At 37.9% G+C, this 20,471-nt stretch overlaps 1 protein-coding gene across 1 annotated transcript in view; it reads right to left on the bottom strand.

Annotated features, from left to right (window-relative positions):
* The window catches only part of LOC134367978 (cilia- and flagella-associated protein 47-like), a 1,412,159-nt gene that overhangs the window by 1,214,859 nt on the left and 176,829 nt on the right, over positions 1–20,471 (bottom strand).

Here is a 20,471-nt window from a genome sequence, read left to right as displayed (position 1 = left end):
TACCAAGGGGGGCTAGAGCCCTGGGTACACATCAGAGTGTTCATGTCACCTTGACACCTGGCACTGCATGGGCCTCCTTTGCTCTGCTGACCTTAGGACACTGTCTCACACCAAAGTCTTCCCCACCCTGTTCCAGGAGCCCTATACAGGGAATTGAGGGCACCCCTCAGGCTGCAGACTGCGAGCACAGCCTTAGCCTCGAGGTGCTGACAGGCAAGATGGGGCTAGATTCTGGGAAATCCCCACAGTTCTGGGGTGGATGGTCCCTTCACTGTTCACTCAGCGTCTTCACCTTTTCTCAGACAGGGCCAGATCCCCACCCCTTTGCTGGCCTGAGACAAAGCTTTCAGAACAACAGGGAAACCAACAGAGGGAAGTAAGGTGGCACTACATCCGATCACTTTACCTGGAGTCTTCCCAGGGCCAACGGCAGGGGTAAATTGGGGTTAGTGTCACATCTGCTCTGGTGCAGATGTGACACCTTAGTCCCCTTAGTCTTCCCACTGATGTCTGGCAGGGCATGGGAAACAGCTCCTTCTGCTGACTTGTCATGGGCCCCTCAGATCACGGCCCTCCCCTCCCTGACACCCCCAAGACAGAAATGAGAGGGGGCGACTCAGCCTGACAGGACTGGACGAGATATGCAAGGACTGATAGGAGGAATAGCATGGGATTCTGTGGGAATCTCACTGTGCTCTGATATGGGGGTTACCCTCAGCCCTCCTCAAAATATTCCTGCTTATTCCTAACCTTCTCCCTTCCACTCACGCAGGCTGCATCCCTCAGGCCGAGGTTCCCATCCCCCTGAGACCCTGGACAAGGAAGTTAGCCCTGTCTGGGTCGCCCAGGACCTAAGCAAGGACAGAGTGGGGCAGGGACTCCTCTCTGTGCCCTGGGAGGTTCCCCCAGCCCTTCGGCAGAAGCCTCACCTTGACAACTGACCTGGGACTTCTCCTTCTGCTGAGCTGCGGCGGCACCCCTCAGATAAAATCTGTTGGCCTTCCCAGGTGGAAGTCGGAAAACAGCACATCTGGGGCCCTGCTTGGGGTCTCCTGGGGCTGACCGCAGAGACGCGTGCCTGCCAACGTGGGGGCAGAAGGGGGGTGGGGGTGACGGGGCATTAGCAGCCGCAAGGTCCTGTATGTGCTTCCTTCCTAAGAGTCCTCACCTTGACTCCTGGCACTGCCTATGCTGCTTCCCCCTGTGGATCTGAGTCCTGTCACCTCAGAAAAAGCCCCTTTCCTCCCTGAGTCCACCAAGGTAGAACGAGGGTGCACCACATCAATCCGCCTCTCAGTTGTGCCCCCTAAAGGCAGGGCAGCAGCCGGCTTGCTCTGTCTGAAATCGAAGTGGGGCAGATGACCCTCCCACCTTCTGCTGACCGGAGAATGTACCAGTACTCCTCATACCAAGGTATGATTTCCCCAACACCCCAAAAAAGGAAGTGAAGGGGGCTGCTACCTGTGCCTTGCCGCCATCCCCACCCCAGGCTGCTCGGGGCTGATGGCTCGTGCCATCTGTGTCTGGGGTAGGAAGTCCCACTAGTCCTTCCTCTGTGTCTTCCTGGTGACACCTGGAAGGGCCCGAGTCCTCTCCACTCTCTCGATTTGGAATGGGGCCCATCTAACCAAGGTCCCCCTCTGCTTTCTATCCCCTAAGCAGAAGTCAGGGGACACCAGAGTGGGCCACGTTGCCCCAGGGCCTTTCGGGCTGACAGCAGGTGGGGAGCTGGATTCTGTGGGGCTTCCTCTATGTGGGGTGGGGGGTCTCTAGGATTTTCCCTCAGAGTCCTCATCCAATGACTTGTAGGTCCTGAGTCTCCCTGTCCTTCCAAAGATTATATTATGACACAAGGAAAGAAGGAATGACTTCTGTGGAAAACCCTGACAAACACTACCCCAGCAAGGTGATCCAGTTAACATCATGAGTGATAAGTCATGTTGACAGTATGCACTGTGGGTATGATGGGACATATTAGTGTCTTTATGAACTATCTTTGTAATTTTTCTGTAAATCTAAAATTATTCTAAAGTAAAATTTTATTAAAAATGGAAATAATGTTAGCTAACTAGATAAAAGGTAAGCAAAAACACTACAGGAAGCATCATAATTCCTGGAGAAATGTTGAAACTCTTACTTTGAAATTAGGATCTCAACTAGGATTCCTGCTATCACAATTTCTATCCAATATTCTAATAGAGGTAGTAGCCAGTGCAGTAATGCAAAGCAGAAGAGATAGAAGGGATAAGGATCAGAAAGTAAAAAAACAAAACAAAACAAAACAAAACAAACAAACAACAACAGAAAAACAATGCTTTCATGAGAAACACATGATTAGACTGTGCATAAGGAAAATCCATAACAACTCATGCTAAGCTATTTCATTCATGAAAGACTACATAAGGTTGCTAGATTTGAGTTCAGTGTACAACAACTGAATTTTGTGTTCTTGCAGCAACAGAATATGAAAAGGAAAGGGAACAAAATTCAACTTATAATCTATCATACCGAAATATCAAGTACCTACTAATAAATTTACCAAAAAAATGTTAAGAACTTCACAAAAAGTATAAAAATTTTATTTTAATAAATTGATGAAACTCTACATAAATATAAAATAAAGTATGGCAATGGATGTGAAGATTCAATATTGTAAACGTGTTAGTTCTTCTCAAAATTAAACTATAATTTGACTGCCATGGCAATTTTCAAGAGGCCAGAAGGTTTTGTATGTGAAGTGTGTGTAAACTTGATACCTTGATTCTAAAACTGAAAGTCATGTGTATAGGCAAGCATAGCCAAGACACTGTTGAGAAAATAGAAACTAAAACTTTCTACCAGATAGTAAGAATTACTAAAATTTGTAGTAATGAGAGTTTATGGTCTGGGCACATGGGTTGACAAAAGAATACTGCTACTTAATAGTGAATCCTGGGGAAAAACCCCACTTATATAGCTATCCTTGATTTGTGAAAAAGTGCAAGGGGAAGGCAGTGTGGAAAGGACAGTTTTTAAAAGTAATAACACTAGAATAACTGGATATTCATATATAAAACAAAATGCAACTGGAACCTTCCCTTGTACTGTGTACACAAAGCAATATCAGGTACATTAAATATCTCTTTTTAAAATTTTGATTGTGAATATTTTTAAGCATGCATAATCTTATATACAGAAACAAAGTGGGCTTTCTTATATTCTATCCTCAAGAAAGCCAGCATTAGGGGCCGGTTAGCAGACCAATAACTCTGGAGGAGAAAGGATTGGATTTATCTAGGCCATTGTTCACCTCAGTAACAGAAGGAGTGGAGATGATAAGAGCAGGGAAGGAAGAGAGGAAATAGCAGCTCCTTCTGACCCTTATGGACCTTCACTTTCAAGAGCCAGGCCAGGAACTTAGCGCTGGCTGGAGACAAAGGTACCTGGGCCAATGATCTGTTTATTCCACCTCCTACTGCACTAGTTCCCCTACTGACCTCCGGAGCTCTGAGGATTCAAGAAATATAACATGGCCAGTACTATTCCAGAAAATCATGACAGGGTGATGTTGTGCTGACTGTGGCACCCTGAACAGGCCCAGGAATCCTTTACTGACTAGGAAGCAGTGCCAGATTGTCCACATGTGTTGGGGTGGAGGCCTACCTTCCTTCCTCCCCATATTGGGCGGGGAGCTTCCAGCACAGCTTGGGGAACTCCTCCTTCTCCAGCACACGAATTGTCACAAACCTGTCTTGGAATTGAAGTTTATGAAATACACACAATGTCTGACAATAATTTATGAAAAAATAAGTCACGGCCTGATTTGTTTTTTGTTACTATCAAAGGCAGCACAATTTCTAACATGCTTGATGCCTCTCTTCCCCTTAACCCACATCCAATCCATCAGCCGCTTCTATACCCTCAACTTCTGACATCCATTCCGAATCTACTCACTTCAGTCCATCTCCATTACTACCACTGTGGGCGCTGAGTGGTATCATCTCTCACATAGACTACGGCAATAGCTCCTTCACTGGTGCTTCTCTTTCCACATTTACCCCAGTAAAACTCATTCTTCTCTCAGCAGGCAGGGATCCACTTAAAAATCAATCCCTGGTTGATTTATTTTTTAAAAAATTGCATACCTCAAAGTTCACTGTTATGTAAAGTTGTATGCATTTTAATAAATGTGTAGAGTCTTATATTTATCACCCAAGGATCATACAGAACAGTTCCAATCAGCCTAAAATTGCTCAGTGTGTCCCTTTCATAGTAAGCTACAGTCTTTTTCTGAACTTGTAGTTGTACTTTTTTTTCAGAATATTATATAAATAAGTTCATAGAATTCTATGTTCTGAAGAAGCTGTACCGTTTTTCATTACAACCCACAATGAGTGAAAGTTCCTGGTTCTCCACAACTTCTCTGGCATTGCATATTTTCAGATTTTTGAAATTTAGCTATTCTAAAGTGTAGTGGATTTTTGTGTGTGTGTGGTTTGTATATGTATTTCCCTAATAACAAATGATCTTGGGCATCATTTCATATGCATTTAAGTGATCTGCGCTTGTACATCCTCTTTGGTATAGAGTCTGCACTACCTGCAGCCCACACTTAAGTAGAGAGTTATGCTTCACCTCTTTGAGTGGGGATAATTACATAAACGCTTTGATATCCTTCCACACAGGAGTTTTGTTTATTCTTCCCCATCTATGGGTTTATTCAATTATTTATCTCAGTATGGATTCATACATATCTATTTTATGTTTTGGGTTAAAATATAACATCATTTCATTGAACCGCTCAAATTGTTCCAGACTTGGCCATTGGGAGCTCTTTCAGTTTCCTTCCATGTCCCTTTGACATGCCCTACTCATGAGTTGTTTTTATTTTTACACTTTTGAGCATTCTCTTATTTTCTGAAACTACAGGATGTTCCAAATTCATCTTGTGTATTTATTGCTACAGTCTTTGAATCACTTATTTTTCCACAGAAGCACTCTTTTCTGTTTTTCCTTTTAATTAGAGCATGATATCAGAAACCTAGGTATGGGCACTAAGTATGCTAATGCCTACCAGGATGTCATTGTTTCCATGCCCTCTCAGCTGACAGACAAATTATATATATGTGTGTGTGTGTGTATATTAACCCGTGTACATGCACATATCTGTAAATGCATATAAATGCAACCATATGTATTTATAAGTTGAACTTGATTACATATTTTTGTACTGAAGTCTTCTAATCAAATCTATGGCCACAAGGATCATTCTAGCCTCTTCAGCTTTTTGGTCTGGTACATTCTACTCCAACAGTGAGAAACCTGGCTCCCACTATTTACCATACATAGTCATGTGCCACATAATGACATTTTGGTCAATGATGGACCACGAATTCGGCAGTGGTGTAGGCTAGGAGCAATACCTTATACCATATAACCTAGGTATGTAGTAGGCCGTATCACCTAGGTTTGTGTAAGTCCACTCTATGATGTTCGCACAATGACATGCTAGGATGGTGTTCTCTTTCTTTTTTTTTTTTTTTTAACAATATTTTAAATATTACATTCTACTCTCTTCTTGCTTGCATGTTTTCTGATAAGAAGTCCATTATAATTCTTATCCCTGTGTCTCTGTAGGTAAGGTTTATTTTTTTTTTCTGACTTTTTCCAAGGCTTTTCTTTTTTATTTATTTTTTAATTTTTAATATTTTTAATCTTTTTTTCCCAGGGTTTTTCCTCTTTGTCTTTGTTTTTCTGCTATTTGGATATGATCTGCATAAAGGTGTGTGAGTGTGTGTGTGCGCATAAATGTGTGTATCACAAATGTATACAGAAATGCAATAGCATACTGAAATGGGGGAAAGAGTATCCAAACAATTTAAAGAAAAATGGAAAAATGAGTGCACACAGTGCATGTGTATACAATCAAGGATAATGCATTTATGTAAAAGTATATATGTATATACTTTTATGTATATATGTATATTACAATTTTCAGAAAGTTGTAAGTATTATGAAGAAAAGCCAAGGTAATGAAAATAGTGATGGAATGAGCGTGGTGGTCGTTTCAAGTAGGGTGTCAAGAAAGGCCTCTCTGAGTAGATGGCATTGGAGCAGAGACTTGAGTGAAGTGGGGGAAAGAGCCCTCTGGAGTCTAGGGAGAGAGCATTCCGGGCAGAGAAAATGGCAAGGATGAAGCTCTGAGGCAGGAAAAAGCTTAGCATGTTCAAGAGGCTGCGCAAAGTCTCTGTGACTAGAACGGCGTGCAGGAGGGAAGGAGTGAGAGCAGAGGATCCCAGAGAAAGGCAGGAACCAGAACAAGCAGGGGCAGCTAGGACACAGAAGGAGTTTGGATGATAGTCCAAGTGTGGAGGGAGCTGACAGAGACCTTCAAAAGGGGAAATGAAATATAGAGATTCATGATACAAAACCGTCAGGTATTCCAAACATGGAACTCAGAGTTCCAGTTTGAATTCTTCACTTGGAATTCCCTTCCGATTTTGCCTCACATTCATAATGATACTTCTGATAATCGAAAATATTTTACTCTGAAAGTGAATTTAATTTTTGAGAAATATTTTATGATAAAGGCTACTGAATATGGGTGGCTGGCCCCCACATATTTTCATTTGGTGGATTAATGTGCTTTGCTTTAAAACAAGGAGAATAGTTTTCTAGTGTGACTACTGTAGCCAACTCTAACAGAGATGGCTAATTAAAGTCATTTTGAGAGATACTAGATACTTTCTAAGTGCCAGATATTGTGCTATCATGCACTACAGGAAAGCAAAAGCTGCATAAGTCACTGATACATAATACAGGAGTCAGCACCCAAGTGCTATAGGAGAGGTACGGCAGCTATACATTTTCCTAAGAGGAAGAAGGGAGCTCTCTGGGGACAATTGAGATCTGGAAACATTCTCTGGTTGAGACAGGTGTTTGACACAAGTTTCTAAGGTAGGTAGGACCTTGAAATTGGAGCCTGTAAAATGCTTGGAGACAGGTATAGAGCCAGGGAACTGGTCTATTAAAAAACAAAAAATAATCTCTGTAGCTAAATTATAATGTTAGGGTAAAGGAGGGAAATACAGTTGGTAAGATGGCTGTGAGTCATAATTTGAAGGGCCTTTAGTAACATGTCAAATAATCTGTTCTTAATTTCTAAGGCAATGGGAATCATTAAATGTTTGAATAAGCAGGTGGCAAAACTGAAATGCTACTTTTGAGAGAGAAATATGGCCTCTGAGTAAAATGGATAAGAGCAAGGAGGGTCCAGATAGGAGGCTGCTGCTGTAGACCAGGCTGGAGGAAGCATGGGCCTGAACTAGGGTAGCATTAGCAAGAAAGGGAGGGAGGCAGAAATGGTACAAGATGTCACCACTGCTGGCATTGGATCAGAGGGAGGGGAAGGAAGCTCTCGAATGACTCTAATGTTTGGACCTGGGAAAGACTTCAACCTATCAGAATCATGAGAGTTTAGCATAAATAGGCCTTTAGTGAAGACCTGTGTTATCAGACAGAAGAAGGGATCAGTTCGTGTTGCAACACTCTGATGCGATACCAGGACATCTACGTGCTCTCTGTATACTGAGCTGCAGAGTAGAAGAGTATAGCAATAAACTCGAGCCCTTTACCCGGAATATACCAGTTCAAATCCTAACTCAGCCACTTCCAGCTCTGTGATCTTGGGCCAGTTAGCCAGCCCCTCTGTGTCTCAGTTTCTTTACCTGTAAAACTGAGAAAACAATTATATTCACTTCATATGGCTGTTTTGAGGATTCAATGTTTATGGACACACACTCATGCATATATATATATATAAATTATATAGAAATATATGTTTACACATGATATATATATTTTGCATATAATACATTTTAATTATATGATATATACTCTATGTTAACATACATAAATTATATATATATGTGCATACACACATACACCATTGTATCTTCATACATAACCTCTTGGGGCTATATGATTACATAAAATGGTATCATATTCATAAATCATATATATATATATGCATACATATATATCTATATAGATATAAATAGGAATATATATATATATATATATATATACTTATATTTAAACACTATATGAGTTTTTGCTATTTGTTATTATCGGCCCTTGCAGCTTTAAGTTCACTGTTTTGTGTTATAAGACTCATAAATAGAAAAGAAAAAAAGAAAAGGTGTCATTGAAGGGGAGGGAAAGAACAGTAAGGGGGAAGAATAAACCAGCTGAGTGTAGAAGTATACAGTACCCTGGACTACTGCAGGCAAATGACAAGAGGGTACAGGATGTTGGATTTGGAAATTAGAAAGTCCTTGGTGACTTCAGTAGAACAGTTTCAGTAGAGTGACGTGGATAAAAATCAGATTTCAAAAGGTTCAGGAGAAGGTCTGCATTGAGAAAGTAAGGAAAAAAATCACTGCTTACCTTTTTATAAAATTGATTCTGGGAGTGTGGATAAATCGGAGATTATTTTGTATTATTTTTAAAACGCCATAGTAGAGCATTATTTTAGGAAGAGCTGAAGGAACTAGTGACATAATAAATGTTGAAGAGAAGGAGAGTTGGAGTAGAGGGAAAGGGGACAAAATGAGACAGAGGATCTTAGCTTGCAAAGCAAAGCAAGAGGAACTTCCTCAAAGATGGAGGTAAAGAAAGGGGAGACAGGTGCCTGATGACTAGAAGCTGAGAGGGATGTGGGCTGCAGCTTCAGAAGAATTTGGGAGGTTTGGAAAGCACAGCTGAGGAATAAAGAAATATACTCAGAGACAAAACTAAAGATGGGCCAAGACAACTCATCCTTGGTGCTAGGAGGTCTGAAATGTTTTGGGCACAACAAACAAACAAATGATTCATGGGAATGCATGTACATCTTCCCCAGAACTCTGCTTTGAGAAAGTATCACTTAATTTAATGCCCAGATTATTTAATGTTGGTTTGACAAGTTCACAATGCTTTACGTTTTCACCATAAGAAAGTCATAGACCATCAGAGCTATAAGCCAGCAGAGCACTTGTCCGTTCCCATTCCAGTGAAAGGCCATGTGTCATCCTACTGAAGAGGACAACGTTACAGAAAGTTCTTATCCTTGGAACTGTGAGTGGAATCCAAAGAGCCCATGAACTTGGGTGAGGAAAATAATGTACATCTTTGTTTTTCTAAGCTTTACCTGAAATTCAGCATTTCCTACCTTTATGAATGTAGGGAACAAAGCACAGTCGTATCAGCAGTGTTTGTGATTTTGTCTTTGACAGAAATCATAGTTATTTTCATTTAACCTATAGTTATTACAGATGTCTCAAATATCACTTGCATTCATCATTACCTCATACGTGCGGTAATTATGTAGACATTTTCTTAGGTCTTTTTATTTAAAGCATTACTGAAGAAGCATGTGTTCTTATGTTCTACATTTATTTTTTAAAAGATTGATTAGTGAAATTCAATGAAATCTGTTTTCTTTGGGTTCTATGAATTTCATTTTATATACTTAAACATATTATTCTGCAAAGAGTCTATTGGCTTCAGCAGACCTCCATAGGGACCCACTGTAAGGAAAAGGGTAAGAAGCCCTGAAACCACTCATCAGACAGACCTAGCTGGCAATCTTCCTCTTCCTCTTCTTGACCGTGTAAAGGTGGCCAAGTTACTTCATCTCTCATTGCCTCGTTTTCCTCATATGTTCAAGAGATAGCATCATCATAGAAGTACGCCTCTCAGATTTGTCCAGAGGCTTACATAAGAGTCTATAAATTCAGTGCCGCACACATAGGAAGTTCTCAAGTGTTGTTACTATTTTTTTCTTTATTACTTGTGCTAGAGCAGTGGTTCTCAAGTGTTGGTCCACAGACCCCTGGCTGGTTTCAGACTCATGTGGAGTGTGTATTTAACATGAGGTTCCTCTCCTTCACCACTGAATTCCTGGATCAGAAAATGATTTCAAAGCAATTGATTACCTTTTCTCACAGCCATGGTCCCGGCTAAACTTCCTCTTTTTTAAGATGGTCTGGGGCACACTTCCTTATCATCACTGCCACTGGGACTGAGGGCCTTTTTTACATGTCCAAAGAGGCACTCTTGGGAATGTGGAGCTGTTATTGTTGGAGTTTCAGGTATTTACTGAGCTCCCAATATGGGCCTGGGAGGAAGGAAGAATAGAGTATTGAGAGTCTGTGGTGGAAATATGGAATACGGACAGATGTGTGGAGAGCCAGAGGGGCCTAGTTTGGCTCCTGTGTCTTTGATTAGAAGCTTTCTGGGAGATTCTCCCCATTCTGCCATATCTGAGCATTTGTTCAGCTATAATCATTGCAGAGAATGGTCTCAATATCCAGGCTGTATACTTGACAGGAAAAGCTACAGACCCATGATAGGTTATGGATTGTCAGAGAAGAACCATACCTTCGCATGGGTCCATTTATGAGAAAGTCTTAGACTTTGAAAACGTTCTGTTCTAAAATATTTTCCTTCTGATAGAGTAATATTTTGTGGTTATTTAACATCGCATATAATTTAGTTTAGTGATATAGTGATTTTCATTTTTATCCCTCATTTATAGTAAACAATATACATCTCAATTGTATGTGTAGATTATATATATATATATGCTATGTGTATATACATAGTATATATGTGTATATACATACTATATACACCCATAGTTCCATGAAATACTCACTCTTACTATGCAGTATTCATTCTGATACTTCTATTCTTTATATCCCATTATAATAATCATATTTTTTAAAAGAGGAGCCTTTAACCACTAAAGTGGTTTCAGGTGATTATTACCATAGACTCTGGAGTCATACTGCTTCAGTAAGCCCAGTCTTTCTTGCTGTTCTGATATTACACACTGGCTCCTTGTATCTGTGGTCTCAGATGCTGCCTCATATCTCTGCAATAAAGCATGGTAAAATGTTTACAAACTTTTTCCTACATATGCTATCTTCTGCTTGTTTCTGCAATGTTAAAGGATTCTCACTAACTACTGCTACACCCAACTCTTTCCACCCCAAACACAAGTTCAACGTAGTCCCCAGTCTCATGAAATAGTTTCTAATGTTTTGTTGTTCTGAATTTGCTGTTCATGTATTTTTTTTCTCCCTTCTGTAGTTCTTCAGGTTTGATTTTGGGAGCAGAAGACTGTGGCTTGAACTTGATTATTATCTTGGCAGCTATAGGTGAGACATTAAATCTGTAAATAACTTAAGGATAATTGATATTCTCAGAGTATTCAATTCCCTGTTAGTGAATATATACTCTTGGTTGTTGTCTTAGGGATGCAATTGAAATCAAATTTATAACAATCTATTTTGATTAATACCAATTCAACTTTAATGGTATACCAAAATTGTATGCCTACATAGCTTCATTCCTTTCCCCTTCTTCATGATTGCCTTGAGTTGAAAGTCCCCCCCAAACTTAATCCCCACTGTAATTGTTGAAGGTGGGAAAAACTATTATGAGAATTGAAAGGTAGGGCCTTGAAGAGGTGATTAGATTGTAAGACCATGCCATAGTGAATGGATTACAAATGGTCAACATGGGCATGGTTCTAAGGACGTTAAAAAGAGAGTGAATGAGAAGTTTGTTCTCTCTGCTCTGCCATTTTCTGCCACGTGAGACCACTGGGTCACTGTTGCCACCACCACAATCCTCACCAGACATGATCCCTGCATTGTAGACTTCTCAGCCTCCAAAACTGTAGGCAATAAATTTCATTTTTCTATAAATACCTGGTTCCGTGTATTTTGCTATAAGCTACAGAAACGGACTAATACAATGATGTTATTGTCATACAAATTGCATCTTTACATGTTGTGTGCAGTCACTACAGAGTTATAATTATTGCTTTAAGTTACACTTCTTTTCCCTGTGTAACAGAGATGAAAAAAGGAATTACGTGATTACTCAAGCACTATGTATGCATTGAGGCCTGGATGGACTGCACTTCAGTAATTTCCCCATTAGGGGGAGAAAAACTGAATGTGTCAGCCTGATTTAAAGTTAGCCTTTCCCTTTTATTGTCAAGAAAAGGAAGTTTCACAAGAAAATTCAATTGATTTAATCATTACAAAGAACACAAGGACTAGTAGCATCAGTGAAATAACAAAGTGACATTCCATAATGCAATTTGCAAAAGGTTACATTGATCCTCCAACAAAAGCTTGTTCTTAGCAAATGCTGTCTTTTCCTACAACAGTTTCCTCAGTATTTTTACATAACAATAAAGCAACTTTAGGTTAACCTGCACGAAGGACGTCTGTCCTTGAGCCAACAATTTTGCTGTGTTACAATTCTTTATCTACAACAGAGACTTTAGCCTGAGGAAAGTTTCCTGTCTCTTGCAAGCTTAACATTTCTATATGCAATTTTAAAAGTTAGGTTATACCTGAAACTACAGGGCTTTGGAAACTAGGCCCTGTGAAATAAATTTGCTTTATAAATATTAGTATGCACCACTACTTTATTCAGCTGTCTTTTAAATAACATAATATATAATAAGAGTTAAAAACAAAAACTACATTTATACTGTCTTTTATATTTACCTTGTAGTTACCTTTTCTGGTGTTCTTTGTTCTTTGTTTCTTAATATAGATTTGAGTTATTGTCTAGTGCCCTTCATTTCAGCCTGCAGGACACCCATTAGCATTCCTTGCAGGACAGGTAACAAATTCTCCTTTTTAAAAAGTTTTTAAATGTCTTAATTTCTACTTTATTTTTAGAATACTATCAATGATGTAGAATTCTTCGCTGACAGTCTTTTTTTCAGCATTTTGAATAAGTCATTTTATTGCCTTCAGGCATCTATGGTTTCTGAATGAAAACCAGCTGTTAATCTTATTGAGGCTTCCTTGTGTGTCATGAGTTGCTTCTCTCCTGCTTCTTTTCTTATTATCTCTATGTCTTTTGACATTTTGTTTATGACATGTCTAAGTGTGAATCTTTACAGATTACCTTACTTGCAGTCTCTTGATCCTCTTTTATGCAAAAATTGATAATTTTAACTAAATTTTCAATGTTTTGGGTCATTATTTCTTCATATATTCTGATTTCTGACTTGTCTCTCTCCTCTTCTTCTGTGACTCTCAATATTTGAACGTCGGTCTACATGATTGTGCCTCACTGGTCTCTGAGGCTCTGTTCATTTTTCTTCACTCACTTTTCTTTAGTGAGTCTAAATTTTCCTATGTTCAAGTTCTCGTGCTTTTTGCTACCTACTCAAATCTATTGAGCACCTATTGTGAATTTTTAATTTCAGTAATTGTACTTTTCAACTCCATAATTTCTATTTGGTTGTTCTTTAATCATTTCTGTTTCTTTTTTGATGTTCTCTATTTCATAAGTTTTAATTGTCATACTTTGCATTAGGTATTTAGAGATGGCTTCACTTGCTTCTTTGAACATAGCTAAAATAACTGATTTAAAATGATTGTCTAAAACACCAAACATTCTAACCACAAAAGAAAAGGACTTCATTAAATTAAAAAGTTCTGTTCCTTGAAAGATAGCATTAAAGGAGTAAAAGGATAAGCTACAGATTGAGGGATGCTGTTTGCAAAACATATACCTGACAAAAAAATGCATTCAAACTACATAAAAAATTATCACACTAATTTAAAAAAAAAAGAAAAAAATGAATAAAATGAATAAAATGATTACCTGAAGTGTCCAATGTCTGAGCTTCCTCAGCTGCTATATGCATTGATTGCTTTTTTCTCTCTAAATATTGGACATACTTTCTGTTTCTCTGCATCTCTAATGATTTTTCATTGAAAAATTTTACATTTTAAATAATATGATGTGGCCAATTTGACATTTAGATTCTACCCCTCTATAGGAGAGGTCTGTATTCTTTGTCATACATGGCCTGTGAAGTTTCTGCTCTGTTGGCTGATTGGTCACCTGCTGATTAGAATAATATATATATTTTTTTTTCTTTTTTTTTTTTTTTTCTAAATGCCTACAACCAATAAGTCTCTCAGTCTTTGCATAAGTGCTCTGCTTGCATATTTAGCTGGGTCTTCAACCCTTAGGCAGTTTACAACTCTGCTTTATTTTTGATTTCCTGCTTTCACAGAAAGTCAGCAAAAGGTGAGAGTTTAGGGTCTTCTCAAGTTTCTTCTAGGCATACACACATACCTCTATCCATGTGCATGAACTTATGGATACCTAGAAATATATTAGAGCTTATTAAACCCCTATGGACATCTTACTCTCCAGCTATTACTTTAAGCTTTTTCATTGGCTTAACTATTGACTGCTTCAGATAACTGAAATTAACCAATCACCCATAATGGTTTCGGACAAATGCCTCTGGGGAAAAGACTTTTCTACTGTGTAAGATTTGAGTCAGGGCAAGCAAATCATGTCTTCCAGGGAAAAACCACATAATTTAAATAATAACAAATCCCTGGGACTAGGTCTTTGAAGGAGCTCCAACCCTGTTCTTACCTCTCCCAGAGGTTTTTGCCTGCTGGTTTTTACTATGACTTCATGGCTACTTTGGGTTTGGACAATGCAAGATAGGGTTGGAATATGGCAAGTTAGAATGCTATTAAACTCACTGTTCTTACTTAGATTCAGCCATTCTTTGAAAATAAATACTGTGGGTTTTTGCAAACCTTTGGTGAAGGTGTAGATTTCTGAAAATGTTTATTCTGACCTCTTTTATTAGTATTCTCATTGCTTTTATGGATGAGAAAATTTCCATAGTTCCTTATTTTGCCTTTTTTACTCATGCTTCTCTGTTTCAATTTTTTGAGAAATTAAAAAATTCACTTCCTTTTGTACTCTGCATTGAAGGGTACCCATACACTATTCTCAGAATTATACACAGTGTTTCAACTTGGCTATGATTTTTGTGTACTTTGTGAAATTGAAACCCTTCAAAGCAAAATATCTTTCTGCAAAGTAACAGAGGCCATGCTTCCCAGAAGGCAGAGTAGAAAATATGGTGAAGATGTCGCTGTTTTTTTTTTTCTTTTTTTTTTTCCTTTCTTTTCTTTTCTTTTCTTTTCTCTTCCTTTCTGTTCTCTTATTTTCCCTTCCTTCCTTCCTTCTTTCCTTCCTCTTTAGTTCTTTCTTTTTTACATTCTTTGTAAAATACATATAGAAAAAAAAAAACATTGGAATGTTCTAGTCCCATGATGCATCATTTTCTCTATGTCCTTCCATTTTTCTTCATGCATTACTGACCTCTTCACCCATTTGAGGTTGAAATAGTAAATTTTTATTCTTTTAAAAATTAAAACTACTTAAAGTTTGAGCTGCTGCCATTTCTGTTATTACCATACAGTGACTGGTTCTTTATAGTACATAGTGCCCGTGATTTCTTGTCATTATTGGTCTTAAACTTTGAACAGTCTGTCCCCAGAAGTCTCCCAGAAGGTTACGACTCCTAATTTATATCTACCTGCTTAGTTGCAGTGGCTGGATTTTGAGCCAGAACCAGCTCACTCTCTACTAACCACCATAGAGGACTGATCATTCAGCCCTAATTACCACTGCAGAGTCCCTATTTGCTTTTCTTGTGGTGAGTTTCCACTCAGAGAGGTTTTTATCCTTGGGAAAGACAAAATTTCAACTCGGTTGAATTTTTAGTCATGGCAAACAATTAGAGTCAGAAAATTTAACCAATATCTAAAAATACATGTAAATTATCTCTTAGAGTCTGTACAAAGGAGAAAAACATCAAAGAACAAAAATTAAGAAATACACAGAAATTAACATAGAAGAGTAAAAAACAAAAGGAAAGAGGAGTGAGCATGACTTTTAGACCTCTGAACACCCACAAAGGAAACAGAGGAAGACCTAGGTAAACACTACTTGAAGCCCTGGCTTTCACAGATCCTATTCATTCTATCCTCACTATCACTGTTCTTTGAAATGTTATTTAGCAGATTAACCACCTTTCACAGGATGTATACACAATGGAATACTACTCAGCCATAAAAAAAAATGAAATTCTAACATTTGCAGCAACATGGATGAGCCTGGAGAAAGTTATTATAAGTGAAACAAGCCAGGGATTTGTTATTATTTAAATTATGTGGTTTTTCCCTGGAAGACATGATTTGCTTGACCTGACTCAAATCTCACACAGTGGAAAAGTCTTTTTCCCAAAGGCAACAAAGAGAGACAGAGAGAAAGAAAGAAGGAAATAACAATCACAGTAATATGTTGAATTTCTAGAAAACTAGAAGTGGAAAAGAGGAGGGGAGGGGGAGGGAGAGGGGCTAATGAGGAATTGGTCAAGGGACACAAAGAACGGTTGTATATTGTAATGATGAAAATGCTAACTATACTGATCTACCCACCACATGTTGTACACAATTATTGAAAAATCAATGTTGTACCCCACATTTATGTATGATAAATTATCTAAAAAAAATTTAAAAATTAAAAAAAATTTAAAAAATGAGAATAAAAATATAAATTGTCCTTTTACTTTACAATGTCTGCTATTAGACTATAAAATTTTCTAGGACTATGGTTATGTTTGGTTTTATCAATGTCTGGCATATAGTCTAGAGTCAGTAAATGACTGTTGAATTACTCTTTGATTGTCCAACTTTACAGATGAAACTCATAGTCTTTATCACAAATGTACTAAACATTTTTCTGATGAAAAATATAATTGAAATGGGTAGATATGATGTTCAAAACTGAGAATTATGCAGCCATTAATTGTATTAACTCTTTTATATGTACAGTGGCACTTTATCAACCTTATTATAGATTCATAAACACTTTTGATGCATAATAAAGCTTGTTATGCTTACTCTCATTACAATAGTAGGGCACTGACAAGCATTTAAATGAAAATTATATTATTTTTAAAAAGCATTCAATACAGTAAAAAGGAAATGAGAAATAATGAAAGCCGATTCTAACTACTGTTTTACTCAGTGCACAATTTAGCATTTGTGTAGAGTGCACCTGGCACCTTTGGGTCAGTTTCTAGTATTTTTAAAAGTATAGTTAGCATGCCTCTTCCAGATACCTTGCTATTTTTGAATGGGTAGTAGCCTGCATCACATAAACGAGAGAATGGATTAGGCCCAGAGTCAAATCAGTTGAAGCATTAATGCACTCAGGTTGGCAATGCCACCTTAGTAACTATAGAAAAAATATTTAAATTAATATTTAAAATAAGTATACAAACTGAGTCAATTACCTCTAAGGGATACTATCAGATAGCTAGAAGCAACTCTTGAGGTACTTAAGAGTTCCCTTTATGGATTAAGAAGAGCTATATAGTACATGTTCATCTTTTGGAGACTCCATTCTTAGCACAAACCTGCTGCCCATTTACAACGAGCCATCTTGATTTTCAGCATCTTGGCTGCTGAAAGACAGGCAGTGGTAAATCTCAAGAGGATTTCAGTAACCCTTTAATTGATCATAACTAAAGTCAGTGTTGGAATACTGCCTGGAAACATTATACATCATATTTTGGGGAGCTGGGTTATTCATAACAATGTGTACTTGCCCACCCTTCTTGGTGTTGTGTGTAGATATAATAGGTAGTGATGGGGAAAGTAGAATTCATAAGGGACCACACTATGTTCTGATATAATCATCTGTTCCTTATTCCTTGACCTAACTCTGTGCTGATTTTAATGGCACCTTCATTCTATGAAGAACATTATTTTGTGGTAGATCTGTAATTAGAAAACGATGAAGGACGTGATTATAGCACTGGATTGTAGCACAGTGTTTACTATAAAGTAGAATGTTTCATTTATATTTAACAAACAACAAAAAAAGAATACCAGCGTACTATAATAAACATAAAGTGCTCATAATTCGAATTTATTCATCATTCACTTGTAGCAATGGTCATGATTAAAATTTGCATAGAAATTGCAAAAGCCCAGGAACGTCCAAGGTAGTACTTACCATGTCTTCCTAGATTACAAAAATCATAGTACTTTTAATACTGCATAGCAGAATGAAAGAGTTAACCATAGATGTATTTTCTCTATTTTCCTTATTTTTCTTTCCTGTGCCTCCATCCTCTTGGGAGTCATTGACAATTGGTTGGGGAGATTCTGCCCTGCTTAGAGATTTGTCATTTTAAAGGAAATTTCCATGTCTTGCCCTGTGAATCTCCCTTAGTGGTTGTGAGCCCCTGCCTGGTTGTTGGTCTTCAAAAAGATCCTAGAAGGTGGATATTCATGCTGTTGGCTGCCACCCTGGGACCTTCTTGTACAGCCCTCTCCATCTCACCTTTCTCAGACCCTGCCTGGCTACCCAGTCCCCCAACTATTTGTAAATATGGCCCGATCAATCAAGAAATTGCCTCAACAGGGTTATAGTATTTTATTACAATACTTACTTTATGCGTAGAAAATCAAGCATTTAAATAACAGAAAAGAATGCATTTTCACTATAACAGTTCAAACAATGCAAAACTTTCAGAAATACCATTAATAGTTAACACCATCTTTCAATACCACACACACACGATGTATTAAAAATGTGATATCTTTTTATGTATTACCTTGGATTATACAAATATAAGCAATCATATCTATGTATGTATGTGTGTTTACAGATATGTGTGTATGTGTATATGTGTTAAGATAATGTAATATGCTTATTAAGCTCTTTTCATTTCCATGTATGTCACCCAACAGAATGGAGTGGAATGGCCATCCTAAATTTGTGGGACAAATCTATCATTTTTCAAACATGACTTTGAAGTGGCTTTTTTAAAAAAAATTTAATTTAATTTAATTTTTTTAAAATTTTATTTTGTCGATATACATTGTGGTTGATTATTGCTTCCCATCACCAAAACCTCCCTCCCTTCTCCCTCCCCCCCTGCCCCCCAACAATGTCCTTTCTGTTTGCTTGTCAACTCAAAATGGATTAAGGATTTAAATATACACCCTGAAACAATAAAACTTCTTAAAGAAAACATAGGAGAAACACTTCAGGAAATAGGACTGGACACAGACTTCATGAATACGACCCCAAAAGCACGGGCAACCAAAGGAAAAATAAACAAATGGGATTATATCAAACTAAAAAGCTTCTGCACAGCAAAAGAAACAATTAACAGAGTTAAAAGACAACCAACAGAGTGGGAGAAAATATTTGCAAATATACATCTGACAAAGGATTAATATCCAGGATATATAAGGAACTCAAACAACTTTACAAGAAGAAAACAAGCAACCCCATTAAAAAATGGGCAAATGAGGTGGCTTTCTGATGATGTTATTTCCAGGCTAATGGAATAGAAGGCAGAGAGCACATGACAAAACTCTTTAAGGAGATGACATGGAACATGGACTCATCACCTCTGCTAATATGCCACTGATCCAAGCCTAGTCCCATGGCCACACTTAGGTGCAAGTGTGTGTACCTGTATATCTATGGATCCCACTGACACTTGAGAAGAGAATTCTGTTTCTATAAAGAAGAGAAGGATGGACCCTGGGGGAAATCTGACTCTGCCCCAAGTAGTAAGGGTTCTTTCTCCTTTTCAGCACTTTCAATTATGTATTAAATTGTAAGACTTTTTTAAAATTTAATTTTCTGTAAACCCTTCGTTGTGTTTCATTACATTTCAGGCAGCCCAGCCATTCAAGCCAATGCAGATTTGGTTTTCTTCACCAGAAGTTCCATTGAACCCACAACATTCTGGACATTGGTGCTCAGTCTCCACCAGCATGTTGCTGTTTTGTAGCTGTTGTTTCAGCAGGGTATGTGTGGGAGAATATGACATGACTCTATACACCAGCCCCAACTTTCTGGAATTTACCTTTTGCTGTTCAGATATGTTCATTCTTTTGTATTTGTGTCAGATACTTGGATTTGTTTTTAAACATATGCTGACTTCTAGGTTTGTGCATTCCACATTTCAAATTTCTCAAAACAAATATATTGATATTATTGATCTATTATTGATAAAAAGACGTTTGTTTAGATAATTCATGGTATGGCATATTTTTTTCCCCCCGTTGACTACTGAAGGTTGCTTCATGCTGTCTGCGACTGCTTATTATAATATTGGTTTGGGGACATTGGGGATAATGCGGGGAGATATTTGTGCTTAAATTCCCAACTTCTAACTGCTAGTATTGATTTCACATTTGCAAAGAAATTTCCAATCACTTCTGAATTTATACTCAGTGGAGGCAATATCAATTTTAATTTTCAACTACAACAGCAAATTGAGTCTGGGATATTTGGCTTATAAGTTACTTTTTTGGTAAGTTTTTGAAGTATGTGAAACTATATGAAACTAATTTGCATATTTTAGCAAATCATTGTAAACTAAATGCTGTTGTATCTACCACTGTGGCCAGAAACTAGAACATCACAAATGCCCCAGAATTCTCTTGTTCATTTCTTCCAAATCACACCTTTTTGAATTTCTGCAGTCATTAGTTCATAACTATTGCTCTCTGTAATTTGGGGTATTTCACATTGGATAGGTTATAGTCAAATGT

Source organism: Cynocephalus volans, chromosome X (assembly GCF_027409185.1).
Source record: "Cynocephalus volans isolate mCynVol1 chromosome X, mCynVol1.pri, whole genome shotgun sequence".
In the NCBI taxonomy this organism is placed as follows: Eukaryota; Metazoa; Chordata; class Mammalia; order Dermoptera; family Cynocephalidae; genus Cynocephalus; species Cynocephalus volans.
Note: the sequence above shows the minus strand (reverse complement) of the source record. Positions and strands in the feature narration are given on the sequence as shown.